This window comes from Miniopterus schreibersii (genome assembly GCF_964146895.1).
Source record: "Miniopterus schreibersii genome assembly, chromosome: 6".
NCBI lineage: Eukaryota > Metazoa > Chordata > Mammalia > Chiroptera > Miniopteridae > Miniopterus > Miniopterus schreibersii.
Window position 1 is genome coordinate 61545466 of NC_138107.1, and position 25242 is coordinate 61570707.

Sequence of the window (25242 nt, forward strand, 5' to 3'; positions counted from 1 at the left end):
TAAGTAATAAGTCTCATCTTAGGTTTTCATTAACTCAAACAGCATGTATTATAAAATACATGAGGCTGATATATTATAAAAATGCTGGATATTTTAAGGATAAGGGCTTATATAAAATATTTAGATAAAAAAGTTTCTGAAGGAAGAATAAAGGTTTCTGAAAGTTATTTATAAAAATTATGATAAAATTATCCTTTGAAACATCCATATAGCCTGAAATTAAATATATGATTATGTTAGCAGGTCATTCTCTTTTTTAAAGACTGAGCTCCTGGACTGATCTGTGGTCCTGTAGGTGTTCTTACTGTGGTGCTCTCTGTGGCTCCCGCAGGGCTCTCTGCAGGGCTGTCTTGCACTCTCTCTGTGCACGTGACCCTGTGTCAGGGGCAGGACACCATGCCAGATGCAGGAAGAAACTGCAGCTCCGAGTGTTCAGGCCTGCCAGCCACAGGCTTGTGCGTCTGGCTTGGCTCCTAACCCAGTGGGAGCCTGACTCAGCACACAGAGGGTCTGCTTCCCACTAGAGGGAATGATCTGTAAATAATCTGTCACCTTGCCCTCATTGTCTGGTACATGACAAAGATTCAGTGTCTGGCTAAACAGGGATCTGCATCTTCACCCCTGATTTCCTTGCCATCCCACTGTAAGTATGGCCACAAGTATGGATCTTCTGCCTGATGGGCTCTCAGCTTCTGGTTCCCACTCTAGTTTTCTGTTGAGACTGAATTCTACAGAGATCATGGAGTTGGCTGAGACTGAACCTTATTTCCAAGCTCTTACCAGCCTCTTTTGTGGGCCCGGATCCTGATTCTGGCTTCCATTAAAGAGGCTTGAATAGGACTTATGTTACTCTGCTTTCTACTTGGCTGGACAAATCTTCCATTGACTGGATGTTATTCTACGTGTCTTTTCCTGCCCCTTGGAATGAGATTTTCAAAATGTTGCAGCATGCCTAGACTCTCTTTAAGTTTACTATGCTCCAGCAGACCGCTGATCACTTCCCACAGTGGCCTCACTTGCTGTTAGATTCCCCTCAGCTCCTTCTCTGTGCTGGTCTTAAAGGTCCACAGAGTGTCCCCAGGACTTGGCCAATTATGACAGGAACCAGGAAATTGATGAGATTTATCATGAATTGTGGTGGCTTATTAAGGTATTTTGGACATGACCTGAGTTGAATGGTTGTAACTGAATTGATCTCCTCTAGTAACAAATGTGAAATATATTTTACTATTGGCAAGATAATTCTTATGAGACAATAAAGAATGGAAAGTGGCACCATATGAGCACTTATTGATCTACCTCTACTCCCCTCGTGGAGTAAAACTCAGAGTGTGACTGCTTTTCTTTTAGCCAGATAAGCTGATCCATGATCCTTTCCAGTATAGTGGCATTAAGAGACTAAACAGTCCTAGAGCTGCTACAGGTTTTCTGCTTTTTCTTTGGTGGCTGTCTAGAATTGGCTCCAGAGCTGCTCTTGCACAATTAGGGCTGACTGAATTTTCAGCTTCTGTTTGGCAGTCACTTGACTACTAAGGACCTCCTCTCCTTTAGCTTCTTTTTTTCCACCTACCCTGGCCCTATTTAGAACCAGAATTCTTTCCTGGACAAAGTTGACTGATGATTAATGTGACAGAAAAGAGTGGTTTCAGCACCTGCCACCTCCGTCTGGGTGCTGGCTCTTTTGCATCTTGTACCCCAGGCCCTTTCTTCCACATCAAAATCCATTCTCAGATGTCACTTGAGAAAGAGCAGAAATTTTTCAATATGAAGTCTAAGTAAATAATAGCTAGCTGTTTTATTATAAATACATATAAGTATTCACACACATATAAAATATCTCATTATTTATATATATATTACACACACAAAAAGACGTAAAGTTTCTTAGAATAGCAGAAATGTAAGCAAAACATCCTCATAATTAGGTTAACATATCCAGACCTAAATAATGAAGGTCAGAAAATTTGAGATAGGGGGAGAAAATTTGAAAAACACAGGGGTTAAGAATCCTAGGTATAATTGAGAATTTTCTCTCTAAGTTTTCTAATATCCAAGAACAAAATGACAACATGACTAAATTCATATATCGTATTTTGTTCTTGATTAAAAAAGCACACTTCTGAGATAAAATGATTATATATATAATCTCTGTCTACACTCTGAGAATAATTTATCTCATGGATTAATTTATATGCATTAATGTATGTGTGTATATATATATAATGCTATATATAAGCATTAAAGATGTTTAAGTAATATATCTCTAATATATATAACATATGTGTGTGTGCTTGAACTTGTGTGTGTGTATGTATATACATATATAGGAAGTGCATTCCCACAATGCCATTCTCTAGGCAGAGCTTCCAGGGATTTAGGCATTTTAGGACATGGTCCTAAAACTGTACAAGTCCATAATGCAGTTAATCCTCAGGTCATGAGATTACCCTCTGGTAAAGTCACACTGGCTTCGAGGGTTAGATAGAAACAGGTCATTGTTGATAGATGTTTGTCATGGTCTTTATATTATTTATTCATTGTTGACTTTATACTTCAGCCTGGCCTGGCTGCCACACCAGCTGCTGTAATAAAGTTGTACGGATGTATTTCCTGCTCAGGGTTGGGGACCTAACCAGACAGGCCTTCTCTGGGTGAAGAGTGACAAGTTAATCTCAGCATCTTTAAAGTTATTTTCTGTTTGCTTTCTAAGAAGGTGTAAATACTTCACTGTTTGGGGACTTCTTTGTTTATAGCTCTTTTATCCTTTCAGTACTAAGTAAGATGCTATTAGTGGGATTGATTTTCTGTTAGAACACATTTTAATCTGTGCACACATATGTTCTTCCCAGGAAAATAGAAAAATATCCATTTACTGGAGTCTAGGGGTGCATAAAAATGAAGTAAATGGGGAAAAGGCACATTCACATTCTTCCAAAAGATAATAGGATATTAATACTGAAGGACATATCAACTAATATGTAGAAATAAAAATAAATTGTATCCTACCTCTATTACTTTCATCTTTTATTATATTTATGAAGGATTTGATAAAGGTGATCAGCCATGAAGAATTCAACCAACTTAGGCTTTGAGAAGTGTTTAGCTTGGGTAACTTAGCAAATGGGTATTTATCTTCCCTGGGTCCTGGAGCGTTAAAGCCACTGTGCCCATCCCTGTGCACATGCAGCTGTGGTGTTTGCTAGTGGCTCTTCTTAGAAATTCTTTCTGATACCTCTGTACTCTTTCCAGATCTACTGCTCCGTGGAGCTATGTTCTTAGCTTTACTCATCTGCTCCAGGTACTTACTTGCCTTAGGGTCACTTGTTCTGATGATCACTTTGGGCAAATGACATTTATCCCACCACCTCAGGTAATATTTTGTTATGTACATGCTGCACTCATCATGGCGGTAGCTAAGAGATAACTATTTTTTCCTCAGTAGAGGACTTTATTTTCAAACCCTTTTTCCAGATGGGGCTGTTCTACCTGCCTTTTTTGGGGGCAAGTAGAACACTAGGTTGGGCCATTGTTATCTTCATATTATGTTTCACGTGTAGGTGAGATATGTAGGTGTCTAAACATATTGGGACTGCATGTTTCCCCCATTTAAAGGTGTTATATCTATTTTCTTTATATTTGTTTCTCTTTTGTGATCACAAGACTTGTTAAATAAATAGTTCAATTGACAAGCAAGATAGTGCCCCTCTGGAAAAGCAGTATAACCCAGAAGGATGTATGTTGAGACAACTTCATGGTAAAGGCAAGGGTAAATAGCAAGTCATTGCATTGTTTCAGGGTGCTGGGTCTGGAAACAAGTTCCTGCCTAATTCTAGGTATAGCCTGGAGAGGTGATACTATCTGGTGGGCCAGAGACCAGAAACTGTAGCCTGATGCCTGTCTGGGGGACACTGATACCCACATAGAAGGAGATGACAGTAATTCCAGGGAAGTTCTTTGCAACTTTTTGAACTACAGGTTTCTGTTCAAAAGCATCCCAGCAGATGCTTTTGTCAATAAGGTCAAATCCCAAACACTTAAAAAACAAACAAAAGAAAGCCCAGCAGATAGGAGTAGCCATTGCTAAGGAACTGTGGGGAGGAAGGAGCCAGAGTTCTATGGTGACTAAGTATCTTATAACTTGGCCGGATAATGCCAAGTATGGTGGTGGACTATGGGGAGGTGCTCCATTCTGGGCTGTTTAGAACAATGGTACAAATGTGTTAATAATAGAAAAAAAGATAGACTGATTACCTAATTGTGCAAAACCATGTGATCTTTGCAAACAAAGAAGTTCCTCTGCCTTTATCTAGTAGAGAACAGAGTTGAAATGTACCAATGAATGCATAGTGTATAGAATTAGCGAGGCCATGGCTGGCCAGACTCTTGTATAGAGGCATAAAAGTGAATTTCAGACTCGAGATAAATATATATATTTTTTGACAGCTCATTGTACTTTAATGTGTAATACACAGGGTGTAAGACAACTGCATCTTACAGTGTTATAAATAAAAGGAATGGTGGGGAGGAAATCAAATCAGTCATCCAGGGCTCCTGAGTGAACAGCATCTTCATAACCTCCATGCTTATCATCTTTGCTTTCTGGATGTAATTTAATAAGATTATCAGTTTGAAGAATGGTAATTGCAGCTTCTATTGCAAATTTCACTCTTAACTCTAACTATGGTTGGTTCAAACACCCCTGCTTGCTTGTTGTCTCAAGGTTTACCATTAACCAGATCAAGTCCAATCCATTTTAGATTCTTACATTCTTGGTTAACTTGAGCCTCATTATGAAAAGCTCTTAACTTTGCATCCAAATCAGTGGAGTTGTGGGCAGCATTAATTGCCAGTGTGTTCAGAATAACAAGAAGGGACCGTGCAAATTCTGCAATGGCAAGCTGTTCCTGAGGCCCCATGGTGGTTGCGTAGTTTTTGAGGTATATGGAAAGGGTGGCTTCTACAGCACCCCACCTGGAACCACAGATTTTGACTCTAAAACTCTCCTCACCATGTAAAGAACATCGTGTAAAGACCTCTCTACCTCATCACACATGAAATCATTTGCCCCATGTAAGATAACTGACACAGATGTACGAGTCTTAGTGTTCTTGATCAGGACCAGATCATGGTCACAAATTCTTTCCCTTACCACCTCTTCTGTTTGTTCCAACATTGACGCTTCAAAGATTTCTTTGCCTTCCAAATTGGCCAGGGTGGATAGAATCATTGCTCCAGAAGCTTTAGCAATGCGTTTATGGTCCTTTTTAAAACAACTCTTCTAACTGCCATTGCATCAGCCTCCACAAGCTACTTCAGACACATATCCGTCAGTTCTTCCAGTGGTTAGAATAATGTTGGCTCCAGCTGCCAGAATCTTCTGGATTTGCTTCTTGCTGATGTCTGATTTTCTCTGTTTAATCTGGTCTAGTTTCTCAGGGTTTGTAATAGCCACCTGTACAGCAAGCTTCATTTTTTTTCTGCAGGCTGACGTCAAGGCAAGCAATTTTTGCATTAACTCTTCTCTTGGGCGTGCCCTGGGATCCCACCACACAGTTGAGAACATAGCCATTGAGGAGCATGCTCTCCATCTGACTTCTCCCATGGGCTTTCAGAATATTAATGGAATTGACTGGATAGTGAGGCTGGCCTCTTATATCTGTGTATTTAATAGCAAGTACAGCACCTACTACCATATTAGCAAAGGAATCACCATGTATTCCAATGATTTTGGATGACATTGATGTCTTAGCAGCATTAGTCAGCCAATCTCTTCCAAGTTCATCTGTGTTAATAACTAGATTTTCACTGATATAAAGCACTGCTTCCTTGCAAGCAAGTCAATAGCCACTAATAACTGATGTGGGATGAATTTTTTGTTTGACTAGTTCATCAGCGGTTTTTAGAAGTTCAGCTGCAATAATAACCATGGAGGTAGTTCCCTCTCCCATTTGTCTTGCACATCAGCTAACTCACAAAGAACTTTAGCTGCAGGGTGTTCAACTTCCAACAACTTTAGGATGGTTGCACCATCATTAGTAATGGTGACATCACCAATATCACCCACCAACATTTCATCCAAGCCAACTGGTTCAAGAGAACTTTTTACAATATTGGCAACAGAAGCTGCAGTCATAGTGTTCTGGGAGCAGATCGCCTCCCCACTGCTGCAGTCTCTGAACACGGACAAAGGCCTCTCCATCTTCACGGCAGGGTACACGTCTGGTTTCACTCACACCAAGGACAACTAGCCCCTCAGTTCTTAGGCTGAGCAGTGGCCACACTAGTGGTGGTAGCAGCGACGACATGGAATGGGCCCCTCAAGATAAATTCTGGGGACATGGAAGGGCTCAGCCACAGTAGAAAATAAAATCCAGGAGGAAGAAAATGGAAAGTGGAGTCAGTAGTTGTCTTCCAATTTATAAAGTATTCTTTTGCAGACAAAAAGAGCTGCTGTTTTTTACCCCCTTGTCTTTGAAACCCCCACCATTGTCTACCACTGTGAAACTCAGACCCTCTGTGAGAGCAGCTCCTCTACCATGTGGTCCTCTGAATTGTGCTGCCTGGAATGTCCTTCGCCCTTCTCCATGATCTGGTGAAATGTTTCTACGTCAAGGTAGATACCATCTAGGAGGAGAGGCCTTCTGTGTTCTAACATGGTATTGTAATTTGTTTCCACCGTCACTGTGCCACGTTGGCCTGCTACAGTACTCAAGGCTTGGGATTTTTCATAAATGCAAGTATTGCCTTATTTGTTCCCATCTTGTTTTGGCAGAGAAGATTTTTCTGCATATTTCACTATCTCTACAAGGTCTTTCTACTGCCCCAAGGTTAAGAAGTGGTTTGTGTTTCTAGCCTTCTCGACTAACATTTTGTTTTTACTTCTCCCAGTATGTTTGTCGTAGTCTGTCTTGTCTGAGAACTACTTGTATTTCTGTGCCTGTCTCTTTCAGAAGACTGGGGCCCCCTAGGGGGCAGGGACCATGTCTGATCTTGTATTCTCTTGTGTGCCTAGCACAGTATTTGGTCCTTAGAGAATGCTCAAAAATAATGTTTAAATTGTACTGAAGAAGTATTGACTTAGGCTTCCCAGTGGAAACTTTATCTCGTAGGTGAAAAATTTCCTATTTGTGATGATTGGTAAACTTTGGTTTAGATATCAGAATACAATGCCTAACTTATTTCCCAAACATTATGTAATTAAAAATGGAATAGATTTATATCTTTGAAAGGGAAGAATGGATATCATGACCTTGCAAGTTAAGTTGTTTTCACTCAAAATTTAGTAACTTTTACTGTATTTTCATATCTAATTTTCAAAATTATGCTTGCACTCTTCCTTAATTGATCATTTCAAGTCCGCTAATACAAACACATGCAAAGTTCTGTGAAGAAGAGAAATTACAGAGGAATTCAGATATGCCAAAGGCTGTTACATCACAGCAAGCTAGGCCACAAAAGGCCATGGTATTTTCAAAATCAAAATCCTATTGGAAATGGTAAGATGGGGGCACTTTGTAAAGTATGTAACTGTCTACTATGCTGTACACCTGAAACTAAAACAAAATAATATTGAATTTAAACTTTAACTGAAAAATAAAATAAAAAGTTCTTTAAAAAAACCCAATGACAACCACCACAACAAAAAATCCTACCAAATCCAAAGAACTGAATTGAGTTAGTGGAATTTTAGGCACTTGGGAGAAAGGGGCTGGGTGAGATGGAGAGAGTTTATAAGCCTTTCAAATCATCCAATGGAGGCTAACTACCTACTATACACTGGACTGGTACAAAGAAACCAATCTCACCATCCTTCTGTTACATGAAGTGAAAGTCCTTTCTTCAGAAGAAGGGACTCATGCTTGAACTACAAAAATGTAGAGCCATTGATGGGGTCTTTTCTGCCCTATTTTTACTCATAGTAAGTCACTCAGCCAATCTGACTTGGTGGCATGATAGACTTCAGTCCTCCATATAAATGAATTCAATTTTTAACTCTTTCCTTAATTCTAATTTTAGTCATAATATTATAACAAGGTGGCTTTCTCTAATGGAAATAACATAAAATACAGGCCTATGACTTTTGGGCCAATAGAGAATTTCCTCCTCTTCCTACCATTCTCTTGAAGTAAAAGAAAAGTCACGGCAAGTATCTATTTGGTTATTGTTTTTGAAAATCTTATTGAATCAATGTGGTTAAAGTTTTTCACTTTATTTTGCAGATTACATACATGTATCTCTCTCCTTCATCCAAGTCCCATTTGGGACATAAAGTTACTCTTTAAGATGTTATATAGATTGTCAGTAATTAAAGGCAATATCCAATATTTCTGCAGGAGAGGAACAGCATTGTTTTTTTCATTCGTCCTGTCAAGTGGAAGTTTAAGAAAATTTAGTATTTGAGAAATATATCAAGTATAAACTAGAGATCCCTTGAGGGCTGTTTTATTTTAAAGATAGTATTTTTGTTTTTGCAAATAGTATATTTTAAACAAGTTACCTAACTGGACAGATATTGCAGAAGTGGATTCATTTTGGAATTACACTTTGAGCTTATCATTTTGTAGATGGCTGTGCTTGTTAATCTAAGTTTTACATTTTTTACTAAAAATGTATTGAGTTTCTTCAGAAGTATGCTAAATCGTAAGTCAGATTCATTTCTATGTTGCACCTTATACCAGATAAAGCTCATGTAAAAGAGCATGATGATGATGATGATCCATGGTTTACTCCATGCCTTCCAAAAAAGTTCAAGGAGTATTTGCTTCCTTACAGGTGAGATGCCTCGTTGCCCTTTGAGGATAGTCTCAGTTTAGGTTCATGTTCCCCCTTTCTACTGAAGTTGCATCTGTTGGTCTTGGATTATGTCAAGAAAGATGAGGGAAAACATGTGAGTGTGAGTTTTATGAAGGCCCAGGCCATCTTGTTCATCATTGTTTTCCAAGCGTGTAGCAGTTTAAAGCATAAATAAGAATTTAATCAGTGCTTATTAAATGAATGCAGATCAGTGGTTTTCATGTTTACATAGCTGTCCCTTGCTGTTTTAGATCACAGTGATCAGGAACAAGAGTTTTAGTGTCAAGCAAGCCTGGGTAACTATTGACTTTGGTCAAGGTACTAGATATTTTTCCAAACTTCAATCTTCTCATTTGAAAAAGTGATAAATTGGATGCTGTTTGTAAAGCCATTTAAAATGTTTGGCACATAGTAAGCTCATGATAGATGGGATTTCTTATAAATTGTGAATTTTATAGCACATTTGCTTATATTGATTTTTATTTACAATGTTACAGAAATAGAGGAGACCCTGCTTGAGCCCAAGCTATATTTTATTTTTGAATTAAAGCCTGCCTTTGTGTGTCTGGACAACTGAAGGTCATGTGAAGGGGTTAGTTCTATCAGGAACTATGGTGCTTCCTGAAAGGGCCATCATAGCAGAAGAGATTTGAAGCACATGGCCTTGGTTAAAATCAAAGAGGAAAGATTTTTCTAAATGTGGTGCCTCCAGCTGGTCAGCTAGCTCCCATGCATGAAGCCCTAAAAAAAGAGTAAGAAAATGCTACAAGTTAAAAGTAAATACTGAAATACCATTTCATTAAAATCTCCATTGATCTTTGAAAATATAAGACATTGTCAGCATCATTGGTTCCAGCAGCATTGGTCACTGGGGAGACAAAGGTGTATGATTTGGAAGAAATCTTGCAGTCTAGGTTCAATATTGACAAACTGTCCCTTCTGCATAATCCATTGGCCAGATAGATCAAGTCAATAGGGAAAACAGAATCTACCTCCTGATGGGAGGAGCTGGAAAATCTCATTGATAAGGGAGGGTAAGGAGAGAATTAGGGCCACTGAAACTCCCTCAAACTTGGGTCTCCAAAAGCTTTAGTCAATCATGACAACAAGCTTGAATACCAGAATTTAAAGTTCTCAATCAGGTTCAAAGATTGCTCCTTAGATATAACTCCTTTTGATCCAGAGACCTATGACCTAAAATACCACATTAACTGCCTCCCACATGCCCAACACAGAGATAGCAATAAGATAACTGCAAACAATACTGTCCTCAAACAGAAGAATGGGAAGCACATAGCAGTCTCTGGTATTAGCAGTTCAGAAATCCAGCGGGGAACATATTGCCAGGCCCTCCTATTCTGGGGGTTGGGAATGTTCCTTGATTAGACCTAGGTTCTTCCTGGGAGTGTCTTCTCAGCCCATTTGTCTCCACTGCTTCCTAGCAGTGGGTCTGCAGTCTTCAGCTTTTCATCGCTTTCTGCTCTACCCACTCATCTTTCCTTGCCTATCACCCCCTTGGCAACTTTTGAAGAAACACCCTTCCTTTGCCAGCAGATCCACTTCCATAGCCCTCATTCTTCCTATATCAACTTGAAGGCCAAGGTCTTTTTACAATTTGAATAACCTGTCCTTTTAGTCCAGGCTAGTTGTATGTTCACAAGTTACTGACTAAAAACTTTGTGATCTTTATATGAATTGAATAAAAGCCCACCCTGTTGAAAAACCCCCAATCATTCCTTTCTCTAGACTTGCTGCTACTTTGGGATGGCTTGTGGGACCACACTGTACAGATTCATATAAACTCTTTGTCTAAATTAGAGGGCCTATTAGGTACCATCTAATTCTTTCAGAGATTTTAACCCTTGATTTCACCTTTGACCTCAGGCTGGGGATACTGGTGATGAGAAACACTTTTATTTTCCAACTCAGTAAATTATGGCCCTTGATATTTTCTCCAAATTTTGCTTTCAAACTGGTCAGTTATTTATATTATTATTAGTATTATTATTTCCTCTCACTCAGCTAGAACACTCTGGAAATATCCTTGTTCAAAACAGCCTGGTACTGGCACAAGAACAGACATATTGATCAGTGGAACAGAACAGAGAACCCAGAAATTGACCCAAGCCATTATGGTCAGTTAATATTTGACAAAGGAGGCAACAACATACAGTGGAATAAAGACAGTCTTTTCAATAAATGGTATTGGAAAAATTGGACAGATACATGCAAAAAAATGAAACTGGACCACCAACTTACACCATACACAAAAGTAAATTTAAAATGGATAAAAGACTTAAATGTAAGGTATGAAACCATAAAAATCCTAGAGGAAAACATAGGCAGTAAAATCTCAGACATCTCTCCTAACAATATATTTGTTGATACATCTCCTAGGGCAAGAGAAACTAAGGAGAAAATAAACAAATGGGACTGCATCAAAATAAAAAGCTTTTGCACAGCAAAGGAAACCATCAACAAAACAAAAAGGGAGCTCACTGTATGGGAGAACATATTTGCCAATGACAAATCGAATAAAGGGTTAATATCCAAGATATATAAGGAACTTATACAACTTAATAAAAGGAAGACAAACAATCCAATTAAAAAATGGGCAATGGACCTAAATAGACATGTCTCCAAAGAGGACATACAAATGGCCAAGAGACATGAAAAAATGCTCAACGACGCTGATCATCAGAGAGATGCAAATTAAAACCACAATGAGGTATCACTTCACACCTGTCAGAATGGCTGCCATCAATAAATCAACGAACTACAAGTGCTGGCGAGGGTGTGGAGAAAGGGCACCCTAGTGCACTGTTGGTGGGAATGCAGACTGGTGCAGCCACTATGGAAAACAGTGTGGAGTTTCCTCAAAAAATTAAAAATTGGCCTGCCATTTGACCCAGTGATTCCACTCCTAGGAATATATCCCCCAAACACCAATTGCAAAGAGCTTATGCACCCCTGTGTTCATAACAGCGCAATTCACTATAGCTAAGATTTGGAAACAGCCCAAGTGCGCATCAGTAGATGAGTGGATAAAAAAGCTGTGGCACATTTACACCATGGAGTACTATGTGGCTGTGAAGAGGAAGGACCTTTTGGCCTTTGGCACAGCATGGTGGGAACTAGAGAGTATTATGCTAAGTGAAATGAGCCAGTCGGAGAAGGACAAGTACCACATGATCTCACTTATATGTGGAATATAATAAACAAAATAAACTGATGAACAAAGTGGATCCAGTAACATAGAAGCTTGGAACAAACTGAGGGATCTCAGAGGGAAGGCAGGGAGGGGAGTGTGGGCGGGGAGAGATTAATCAGGGAACTTGTGTGTTTATGGGCATGGCCCATGGACTTGGACATTGGTGTGGGGAGGGCCTGGGGTGAGATGGTTGTGGGGTGGAGGGGATCAGTAGGATTAAAAGGGGGACATCTGTAATGGTCTCAACAATAAAGATAAAGTAAAAAAAAACAACAACAAAAAACACACACACAAAACCCAAAAAACAAAGTAATATTCAGTGCTTTATTAGCCCTACAGCTTCCTCCATAAAGTACCTGCCCGGCAGATTTGCCCCAAGTTATGGTTAAATTTTCAGCATTGAGAGAGCAGAGGCTCCCCCCCTTCAGGTGTAGTAGGAGGACTGTGACCAGGTGCCACAGAGTCACTGCCTGGGTGGTGTTGCTCTTTGACAGGCGAAGCTTGCCCTTCCTGTTCCCGCTGCTCAGCACTCCTGCTGCTGCTTCCTCAGCTCTGCCCTGGGCTGCTGCACCGGGAGGGATTAACCAGGGCACGGAAACAGTCCAATTCTTGGCACTGGAACTTCTAAGACGACATCTGAGTATCATCAAAAGCCATGATTCTGGCATAAACAATAGGTTAGTCAGAATACTTAGCCAGGCTTTCCTGCCTTTGGGAATAAAGATAAAATCAGTTGACTAGGGAAGGAATGAATTTGAAGAAGAGAAGATCAAAATTGGTTGTTGCAGATCCCGGTGGAAGGGTACTACCTGGAAGAATACTAGAAATATAAGACAACTTGGGGGCCTCTGTAAGAAGAGGCCTCTGTATGGAAGGAATACTAGAAATATAAGACAATTTGGGGGCCTATACAAGAAGAGGCCTTTGTACCTTTCTCCTCAGTTTGTAATCAGGAGAAACTACAAGTCTCCCCGAGAAGCCCCGAGTCCAGCACTGAGCCAGAGCAGAGCGTGGCCCTGGTTGAGGGAGATGTATACGCAGATGGGGCCTGCGTCTCACTGCAGGGTGGGGAACAGCAGGGGGCGCCTCGGCTTCTTGAGTGATGACCGGATGGGCTGGTCGACTTGGAGGCACCTTGCAGGTTGGACCTGCTGGGCACAGAATGCATGGGCCAGAACAGAGGCCATGAGGGGCTACAGATGTCTGCAAGAGACTGAGCTACGTCTCAGCTGGGGCTACTGTGGCCTGAGGAGGACTGTGGGTAACGTGCAGCATTTCCCCTTGAATTACGAAAGCAGGTCCTCCCCTCTGAACTAGCTCCAGGAGAATTCTGACTTGACTTGAATGTTTACCTAAACGAGACTGAGTGAAATCCAGAAAAGACCAGGTGTGCTTTGAAGCGGCAAGATCAATGCTCTTTGTATCCTAAAGATGGGGTTTGAGAATTAAGTACGATTATAGAAATAGCTTAGTTCACTGATTGCAAGATACACATTTTTGTGTTCACATTTTAACATAACTGAAACTGAGATGCAGCACACAATCCAAATATCATCGTTTAGCTGGTAGTGATTTAGCTTCCTTAATGTTATGTAAAACAACAGTGCATCTTACAAACGATGGGATCTTAAATTCAATGAAATACAGTGTAATGGAAGTTGTATCTTTGCATACCTGGGGTTTGTATCACTTATCATAACTGAAATGCTAGTAATTCAAAGCCTGTAGCTCCGCCCTTCTTGCATTCCTAACACTTCCTTTACTCACAATGACACCTTTCCTTACAGCCCACTAGCCTAGGGAATGGCAGTTTGAAGTTGTGGTGGTATCTCAGATGGCAGGGACTTAATTGCTGCTCAGAGTTAAGCTGAATGCCACGTGGGGCCCAGGTGACAATGGCACGAGGCCATGCTGTAAAATGTATTGTACATTTTGTACGTATTGTACACACACTAAAAACAGTTTGGAAATTAGCTTTCATAGTTATATGTGCCTGGACAGGATTATAAGTACTTTTAATTTTCTTTTTTATGATCTGCTTTGTTTCAGAATTTCTGTAGTGAGTATATTCTTTTATAAATTGTAGAAAAAGTTGTTTTAAAAAAAGTAAAATGCCAGGGTCCTATGTGTAATTTCCAGGCCATTGCTTCTGCCCTCCACCCCTTTATTCCCAAGGCCAGTGACAAAGGATATATGTCCTCTGCCACATTTATACCATTAACATTTCATGAGCTATTCCTTTTGAAGTAGCTCATATTCAAACCCTACTTATTTCTTTATTATTATTCTTTAACATCTCTAAAGTAGGTGGTTAAGTGTAAGTTAATTGGCCAGCCAAATATTGGTGTGTGGGAATTTTTAAGAAATGGGAAAAACATACTTCTAAGGAATGCACTGAGCATAAAATATTTTTACATAATTTGTTCTATGATATTTAGTAATTGTAATCCCAGAATACTAAGCATATTACATCTCTAATAGAATTTACTTTCTTGGAGCTCAGCTAATTAGTTTGTTTTGTAGTTTATTTAATCCCTGATCAATAAATTACAAAATCATAGACAAGCCATTCTAAAATACTGTCTGATTAACTGTGCTTGTAAAATTTCAGGGTGAGGGACTGCATGCACCTTCAAATCTATGTTTTACAATGTTCCAGGTTTTATTATGGTCTCCTCACATGCTATATATTCAATAAGCTATTACTGAACGAAGTGTAATGCCTAAACTAATACTCTACACTATAAAATAGTTTTACACATTATACTATAATGCTAGAATTTTATGCCCCCATAAAATTGTTTTAGGAAATGATTTTTGGGTCCAAGCTTTAGGTGTTTTTTTCCTTGAGTGCATCTCATTTTTAAAGCAGTTTAGTTGGCATTTATTTTTCTAAAAAATCAAACACCATGAAACATGATAGGATATTGATCACTTTCCTTTACTATTTTCGGAATCCATTATCTCTGATGTGACAGAGAACTGCTAACACTGCATGGTTTGGTAGCTCACCATGATTCATGGGAAGATTTTAGCTGAGACCTCACACAATACACAAGATGGCATCCAGGGCACTACAGGAAATTCCTCTGAGCCCTCTCTGAACTCCAGATCTGGCTCAGTGTAACTGAGTGTGACTTAAGTGTAAAGATTGTGATCCTTTCCTAGATACAAACAACTGTGATGACTATCAACGAGTTTCTTGTGATGGTTTATTTTATGTGTCAACTTGACTGGGCTAATGGATGCCCAGAAGGCTGGTAAAAATGATCTGTGCATTTGTCTGGAAGAGATAAGCATTTGAATCAGTAGATGAGGGTGGGCGTCAGCTAGTCCCTTGAGGGCCTGAATAGAACAAAAGGCTGAGAAAGGGGGCATTCTCTCTCTCTGCTTGATCTGAGGTGTCTGTCTTCTGCTCTCAGACATCATTGGCACCTGGTTCTCAGGTTTTCAGAATCAGACTGAATTTACACCATCAACCCCCTAATTTTCAGGTTTTGGACTCAGACTGAATTATGCCACAGGCTTGCCTGGTTCTCCAGCTTGTAGATGGCAGATGGTGGGACTTCTTGGCCTCCATAACTACAAAAGCCAATACCTATAATAACTCTCCTCTTATCTATCTATCTATCATCTATCATCTATCTATCTATCTATCATCTATCTATCTATCTATCATCTATCTATCTATCTATCTATCTATCTATCTATCTATCTATCTATCTATCTATCTATCTATCTATCTATCTATCATCTATCTATCTAATCTATCTATCTATCTATCTATCTATCTATCTATCTATCTATCTATCTATCTCTCTATCTATCATCTATCATCTATCTATCTATCTATCTATCTATCTATCTATCTATCTATCTATCTATCTATCTATCTATCTATCTATCTATCTATCTATCTATCTCATCTATCTATCTATCTATCTATCTATCTATCTATCTATCTATCTATCTATCTATCTATCTATCTATCTATCTATCTATCTATCTATATCTATCTATCATCTATCTATCTATCATCTATCTATCTATCTATCTATCTATCTATCTATCTATCTATCTATCTATCTATCTATCTATCATCTATCTATCTATCACCTATCTATCTATCTATCTATCTATCTATCTATCTATCTATCTATCTATCTATCTATCATCATCTATCTATCTATCATCTATCTATCATCTATCTATCTATTATCTCCTATTGGTTAGGTTTCTCTAGAGAACTCTGATTTATTAACCTTTTTTTTTTTTTCCTGGGCCACACATGACCATTGAATTTTACATTCATGACACAGTTATATGCATGAACCAAACATTTTGTAGATATTTGGAGCTATTCCTAAAACAGCTAAGAGGAAAAAACAAAAACAAAATAACAAACAAAAAGTTCACACAGACTTTTCAAGAGAAATGAAAACCTACATCAACAAAGAAAACCTGTACACAAATGTTTATAGTAGTAGTATTAATAGTAACCAAAAAAATGCAAACACTAATTCTTTCAACTGATGAATGGATAAACAAAATTGAAATACTGATACATGTGACACCATGGATAAACCATGAAAACATTATACTAAGTGAAAGAAGTGAGTCACTAAAGACTGGCTTTGTGTCATTCCATTCATATGAAGTGTCCAGCTGGAGGCAACTTTCCGATTCCCTTGCTGTGGTGCGTCATTCACAAGATGAAGGGGGCAGGCAATCTCCCGATCTCCTCCAGGCAGAAGGAATCCGTCATCTTGATTCTCTTGCTGGGGTAGTGTCAGCGAGGCTGTGGGATGTGGATCTTTTGTTCCTCCCCTGGTAAAAGCAGATTATGCTCTGATTCCCCCTTGTCAGGGTAGGGTTGGCAGGGTCTAGTGGGGCTGGGTGAGCCTCCACCCCACTTGGGGGCAATGAGACTTAATGAGGTGGTGCAGGGTGCCATCTCATGCCAACAGGACCCAGTGGAGAGCCAAATGGATGCAGATTTAGTATGGATACTTTATTCATCCAATTTTTATTACTAAAAGTTCATCCATGGGAAACCATCAATAGTAAAAATCTCAGAACTCACAAGCATTTAATTCTTATGTTTATTACTGCACAACAGTAACTTGATGCTTATCAAGTAATACTACTATATAGCGTCTCCCAGTTACTGCTCTGCCCCCTTTGAGCACTGTGGCCAAGCAGCACTGGTCTGGGAGGTGTCAGCGTGACGGTGGAAATGGGCTTTTCATTGTCCTTTCCTTCTTGCTCTGGCTTCGCAGTCCCACGGCTCCTGCAGTTGGGCTACTTTTGTCTTCCAGTTTCAATGAGCTAGCTGTGCTCCTAAAGAAGCAGAACAATAGAGGGGGAATGAGAAGGTAAGTGAAGAGGCCATGGAGGGGAGGGAGCCTATACTTGAACAATTATAAATTGTTCATGGGGGATGGTTGAATATTAGGCCTCTTGACTTCTGGCAACCCATTTACTGAGAAAATAGCTCCCATCACTTTACAGCGAGAGTGTTGGACAAGAGCTCAGGGTTCCACTCACTTTCCTTTTCAATTAATCTCCTCGAAGGCTTTCTTCAAGAACCATTAGTAGGTCAGAGGGCTTAGCATCAGTTTCACTCGCAACGATTCTTTTTCCTCTCAAGGCTCCCCCCCCTCCCGCTTGGACTCTGGGTTTAGAAGCTATAAAATACATATGGCTTTGAGAAGTTAATGGACATAAAACTCTTTACTGTAACTTATGAAGTTCGTGACTCATGGGCGGTATTTTTATCCACTTGAACACTGAAGACTATAGAAATATTCCCAAAAAGAAACACTGCATTCCATTGTTTGTAAAATTTATAAAGGAAATCCTTTATTAATCTTTGTACTAAGCATTCTAACTAATATTTCCCATTTTCAAATTATGTAAATAGGACTCTGAAAACTTTGTTGGTATAAAAGAGGGCTAGATATTGTTGTGTATATTAGCTACAAAAACCTGGCTGAGAGCTTTAAGCCATGTGTTTTAAAGTGTAAGTGGATGATAAAACTCTTATCACAAACTAATATTATAGATCCAATAAGTGGTATTAATATTTATGTATCCAAATAAAAAGAGTACCAGCAAAGTCCAGCTAGATCCTTTAGCTACTTCTCAGTATCTTAACTTCTAACTGCCTGGTAATGGAATAAGCTATTAGGTTTGAACTGAAAGAGAAAGAGCTTTCTCAGATAATTTTACTCTCATCTGAATATAATTTCTATTTCTTATCATTGTTCTATCTATTGTGATTTAGTATTACTCTTTTATATTGATATATATAACACATGGTTTATAAGCATGATTTGTAACCAAGATGTAAGGATGATGTACAGTTTACAATTTACCTAAGTGGCCGCCTCCCTCACTAGTTCTTGTGTGTTCCTTTCGAAAGGAGTAAATTCAAATGAGGATTACCCTTGCAGAGATTTGCTTTCATCAGTGCTATGTGGGTAATTGCAAGCTGTTGCTAGAGGCCCAAAGAGCACAAAATGTTTAGTTTTCTAGTTATTAAATTTGAAGCATATGTTTTTTAGGAACATAAGGCGAAACTTCTAGTTTTATGTAACAGTTAAATTTGAAATGGTGATGAGATAAACACTTTACCAGAAAGTTCTCACAAAAATGTCTCATGAGAAAGGCAGTCATTTGGAGGGGAAGTGGATAGCGAAGGTGTACAAGGAGAGCTCGACATAAAGGGCACCTCTGACCACCACGCACCTGCTGGTGGGCAGAAATGGGTGGGAGCTAGTGTCTCCTTGGTCTCTTCCTGTCCTGGAAGTGATGCTTCATGCAGTACAGGGAATGAGGGATGACAGAGAGATGTAAAACAGAGGGGCAGAGTGCCTGGGGAATTTTGGGAATAGCATTCAAAGGTGTTCTGGATTGGTGGGTGAGACAATAGAGAATAGTTGCACTGCAAAAAAATAGAAGAGGAAAAGAAAGATTTTTATAGTATTGCTGTGGGTTACAAATTAAATCACTAAAACTGTATTTGATATGCAGGTGAAGACTGCAATTCCTTTTAAATTACTATAAGTTGTTGGACTGCACTACTTTGAATGTGATTTTGAGCTGAGCCTGAGCCACGTGGTGTCCTGGATTTATGTTGTTCACAAAAATCCATGGTTTGTAAGTGTGAAAAGATACATTAAAAATAAACTTATCTTTTGGAATATGAGACACAAACTGGGTATAGAAAGAACAATAGATGCCTTGAATCCTTACTCTGCTCTTCTACCGACTACAGTAGCCTCCCCCTTTACCCAAGGGGGATACATTCCTGGACCCCAGGTGGATTCCTGAAACTGGATAGTCCTAAGCCTTATATACACTATGCTCTGTCCTATGCACACATATCTATAATAAAGTTTTTAAATTAGGCACAGTAAGAGATGAACAACAATAACTAATAATGAAATAGAGCAATTATAACAATATACCATGATAAGGTTTATGAGGCTGTGATCTCTCAAAGTATCTTATTGCACTGTACTCACCTTTTCTCTAAAGGAAGCACTTATGGCTCCTCTGTGGGCTACCCGAGTTGCCAGCATCATCACTCTTGCATCGTGTGGCTACTACTGAGTAAAATAAGGGGCATGTGAACACAAGCACTGCAATACGTGAGAGTCCATCTGAGAACCGAGATAGTGGCTGCTATGTGATTAATGGGTGCGCAGCTTGGAGAGGCCGGACAAAGGAAAGATTTACATATTGCGTGGGATAGTGCGAGATTTCATCACGCTACTCAGAATGGCGCAATTTAAAACTCATGAATTGTTTATTTTTTGAATTTTCCATTTAATATTTTTGGACCACCATTGACTGCAGGTAACTGAAAGCATGGAAAGTGAAACCATGGATAATGGTGGGAGGGGAGAGGTGGTGGTGGGGTCTACTGTACCTGTATGACTTTGGGAAACTTTTTACTGTTCTAGGCCACGTTTTATTAATTTGTAAATTAAAGGCTGGATGAGGTAATTGAAAGGATAGCTTTTTACCTCTAAAAAACTGTGTTTTATGATTTAGAGTGTCAGCATGAGCAAATGCAATTATTTTATTACTGGTGACTATTTGTATGTTTATAAAACAATAATGCCAATGATAAGACTAGCTATCTCTTAATAAACCTTTTTTTCTATGTCAGGAATTATCTATGTATTTAACTTGCCTTGTTTAATTCTAACAACAGTCTTCAAGGTGGGCATTGTTATCCCCACTTTATAGCTGACAAAACTGAGACTCAGGAAGTTTAAATTAGCTGACTTCAAACTTTCAGCTAATTGATGCTAGAAATGAGATTTGAACCCAGGTCTGCCTAACTCTGAGATCAGGCTGGTATCCCACAGCAAATAGACCTATATCTACAAAAGAAGGCTTGAGACCTCTGGCCCAAGTATCAGAACTAGCAATCTCTAAAAGGCATTGTGGCAATTTCTAGCATCCCCATAGCAGGACTTTGAAAAAAAGCTACACTACTTCAGCCAACTGGAGCCTCAGTGTGGCATCTCGCCTGTCCTCTCCAGCTCTGTAACATTCACTATGCAAGGAATTGCTGCTGTTTCCTTTCTTTCCTGAAAACACTGCTATCTATATTTAAGGTGAACATAGTTTGTTCTGAGCAAGGTGGAACCAACTGATGGGTTCTATGTAGAAAGGTGTAGAACAGCATTCTTACAAACTCCAGGCTAGTTTTATTTATTTGTTTTAAACCTCAAGCCCAAAGCACCTCTGCTTGGGCCCATAGCTACTTTTGGAAGATTATATTGCGTTTTCTCTATTGCCACTTGCCAAGAATCTCAGTAAATCTCTAAGGAAAAACAATTATGAGGGTTATTCTTTTTTGTTGTTGCTTTCAAACATAATTTAAAATCAATCCACAGTCCAGGCAGGCCGTAAATACACTGTGATTGCCATCTTCATTCCCTCTGTCTCCTCTCCTCTAAGACAAACATATTCTGCCTTTCTCTAGTTGTGAAACTTAACCCCTTGCATATCTAAGTATATGGACCCATGTGGGGAAGGGAAAATGATGTACGGAGTGGTCTGCTTCCATTTTAATCAACCAATATGCCATCTTACACCCAAACCAAATTTATGGAGGAAATATCTCAGTTGAGTGCTAGACACAAAGAGCAATGATAGGAGCCTATGGTCTTGACATACAAGTCAAGTTGTGAAATTTTAGGGGATGCATCACCATCTTCTTCCACATAATTTTCTATGCATAATTATGATCTTTCAAGGTAGAATTAATTATTCTATTTTCTGTGGTCCTATACCATATTTATTTATATCTCTATTATAATATGGATCTTAGTTTTCTCTTGCATTATTATGATGCAGGTATATGTCTTATCTCTCCTACTGGATTGTAAACTTCTTAGGGCCAGATATATAGACTTAAATTGGATATTTAAATCTTTATAAACATAGGTTAAATCTTTATGATATTCTCCAACCATATATCTATGAAACAACTAAAATTGACTTTTAAAGTTTAGAATAATTACTTTAACTCAGAATTCAAAGTTGGCTAAAATGTTTAGGATTGTTTTTTTATAGTAAACAAAATGATAGGAAAGAGAATTATTGAGATAAAATATCACGTCCTTACCATTTGGTCAAGTAGATCCTAACAGTAGGAGAAATTCTGTAAAATAGAAAGGAAAGGCATAAGTAATTCTTTCTATTGACAATCTCCCTTCACAAAGCCAGGCTTGCTTCTCAGCGTAGACCAGTGCTCCTACAACCATTCTTGGCTTGTGAAAGATGCAGTTATAATTTCTCTCCCAAATTCTGTTCCTAAGAGGATAAAAATATATAGGATGAATAATACATTTCAATTGAAGAGAGATCATTGCTTTATCAGATTATCTGCTAAAATTCTAAACTTTATTTACTTTGATTCACCAGAGATAACCAGTTTTATTTTTCATTCCAAAGCACTTTGGAGCTATTTTTTTCTACCATTTATATTTTGAAATATATTCTTTTTCTATCTGTCCATAAAGGTCAATGTATGAAGTTTTAGAATTTTTTACTGATAAATTCTAAAAGGTCAATAAAGTGACATTTAGCTTTGAGATCCCAATAATCAAGATTGTGTCAAAGCTTCTCACTTTGCATATTATCTATTGAATATCTTTTTATCTAACTGCCTACCTATCATCCATTCATCAATTTATTTTCTTTTTTAATCCCAGAAGCTGCCATTGATAAGCAATCTGATTTTTTAAGTATATTTTTTCTCCTTCATTTAAAAAAATCTCCTTCCTTGTCTCTCTTCCTTCTTTCATTCCATTGTTCCTTCTGTGCATTCTTACTTTAGGCCTCGCACCGTATACTAGGGAAATACATACGATCCACAATATCAAGGGTTGGAGGACTTCGAGGTATAGCAGTGATACAGACTGGCAAACAGGCCATTTTACAAAACAAGATAAGCAGCTCTCATGAGTATGTTCAAAGTAAAATGAGAGCAGATAGAAAAGAGCAGGTAAGAAAAAGATAACATTTGAGTTAAAATTTGAAGGCTGAGTGAGTAGGAGTTTTTATCCAGACATTTCAGGCAGAGGGAATTAAATATGCCAAGACACAGAGGAGAGGCATGAGTCAACGGGGCATGTTCTGTGCATTAGTGACATTCAGTATTGCCTACCAGGCAAGTGTGTGGGAGGAGTTTGGGACAGGATGATGGGAGACAACCACCTTGCTGCCATGCCAGTCAGCTTTCCTTTACCTTAGAGGCTCTGAGAGCTATTAGAGGATTTCAAGCAGGGAATGATAAGGTCTAATTTGCATTTTAGATGGATGGCTGGGCAAAACTGGAGGAAAAGGGTAGGTAAGGAAAGATGGCCTGTCTTCTTGTATCCTTACCTGTCCTTGTATCTCACTCCAGCTGAGAGATGCTTAAGGACTGAAAAAGGACAGTGGCAATGACAGTGGAAAGCAAGGGAATATTAAAGAATTACATAGGAGATACAATTAACCTAACTCAGTGATTGGGTAACAGGGGTGGCCAGAGGGACTTTATAATCTTTTAGCCCTTACAGCACTCCTTGTATATTTCTCATTTGAATTGTAACATTTATTTTATTAGACATTGAACTTTGCTATTTTATACACTTTCAAGTAATCTATTGGCCAGCATTAGTCTGAAAGTTCCATTTTGGGGTCTACCATCAAATCGTAGCATTGGACTTCTACTGAATTTCTGTCATAGAATTTAGATTTAGAATGAGAGATTTTCCTTCAGGGAATCTCTGTAATAATTTGTAGGTCTATATTTTTAGTAGACTACTCTGAGATGACTTATTTTTTTTAGAACAAGTTTTTACCCTCACTTGGGTACCTTCTAGCTAGTGCTCTTAAGCCAAGTTGAGGTGTGTTACTCATAAATGTGTAAGCCTCTTTAAAAAGCTGATTCATCAAAGTAATCTCTATCTGTAATCTTTAGAATTCTTATGGTCTTTATAGTGTAATATAGAGATGTATGTTACCTCAGACAAGATTGGAAATATATTGGTTAATTTTCAGATATTCTGATATGAGATAATTAGATCTTTGAAATTCCCACAATTATCAACATATGAAACTTTTTGGCAGTTAAAAATAATTTTTTTTTGAGAAAATGTTGTAGTTGGCGTGACTCCTGTTTTTAACTTGTGTTTAACATTCTCCTTTTGTTCCTTCCTGAATAGTTGGAGGAGTGCATGATTGAGCCTGTCAATTTGAAAAATGATTTTTAAATTTCAAGATATGGTAGAGATATTATTCTCCCTCTTGTCTTCACATGACTGCAGAAGATAAGTAGATATTTTGGAATATATTTTTGTTCCCATTTTGTGAAGCATTCCACCCAGACAATTCACTTCTTTTCCATTCCTTTAGTAATAAAAATAACAATAATTAAAGCTAAAAATTATTGAAATGTATGTATGTGATGACACTATATTAATTTTTATATGCATTATCTTGTTTAAACTTCACAATAAATCTAGTCATATATATTATTATGTCCATTTTATAGGTGAGTATACTGAGGCATAGAACATTTAAGAAACTTCTTTAATGCTAAGTAGCTCAAACAGAACTGGGATTTGAAACTATTTTGTCTGACTTGAGAGGCTTAATCATTTTATAATATCAGATCCTTTATATTCATCCTTGAATATAAATACATAAACTTCAGAAAAAAACATTATCAAGATTGGCAGTCTATATTGGCAGTCTAATATTGGCAGTCAATATTATCTATATTGGACTTTGTTGCCTGTGTTTCTAGACAACTGTGTAATTTTAAAGAATCTTTGATCTGCTTAAGAAAAAAACTCTACCAGGTGAAAATGGTAGCAAATGAATATACATGTGACAAACAAGTAGGGTCTGTTTTAGGAATGTGGATTAAGCTTTAACTTTTACAGAGTTTGGGTAGAAAAGAGTTCTCAAATGTGCATTCAGCTTAGTGAGAAACTTGACAGTGACAGGGCTGAAGTTTTCAACTTATAACCACAGCTCTATTAAAAGCCTCAGGCATTTTTCTCACTTCAGTAGGCATTGCATAATTTTTTTTTTTTTTTTTAAAGTGGGTATCTCCTGACTGGGGAGCTTGCAAATACCCATTTTTATTAAAAAACTTTAGTTGCAGCTTATATCTTACACAAATGAGGAATTTATCTTAATTCAAGAAATTTCCAGGAGTATTCAAACATACAAAGTGGAGAATATCACTAAAATGCAGTGAAATTAAGGATGGAAACTAACTGTAAGCAAAATTGTGGAGTAGACAGCTATTGTCTTGGTTACCAGCCTTCCCAGGGAGCCTTTTCTCCCTTTTTGTCCTAGGATAACCAAGTGCCCCTGGGTCCCGCATTTGTCAAGACTGTCTTCCTGATTCTTCATCCATCTGACTTGCAAATCATTGAAAAGAAATGATAGATAAGATACCCTTCCAAAGATATTTCATATTAGAGGATCAGAGATTTTACTTGAGGGGGTAAATATATAACAAAATTTTTGGCAGGAAACAGGAAATAGAGAAGGTTATTTAAGCTCATGGGAGCTTTGTGGTCCCTCTAGAAAGCACAGCAATGTTTGTCTATATTGCAAAGGTGACCCCGCCTCTTAGGCTAACGTTATCTTTTCTCAGGTTGAGCTAGGTTTGACATTCTCTCCTCCCTGGTCAAATCAGCCAAACACACTCA

General features: G+C 38.4%; 1 pseudogene across 1 annotated transcript; it reads right to left on the bottom strand.

Annotated features, from left to right (window-relative positions):
• Window positions 1-4534: 4534 nt before the first annotated feature.
• On the bottom strand, window positions 4535-6199 carry LOC308558859 (T-complex protein 1 subunit alpha pseudogene; annotated as a pseudogene). Its single transcript has one exon. The product of its transcript is annotated as a T-complex protein 1 subunit alpha pseudogene (transcript).
• Between the last annotated feature and the right edge of the window lie 19043 nt (window positions 6200-25242).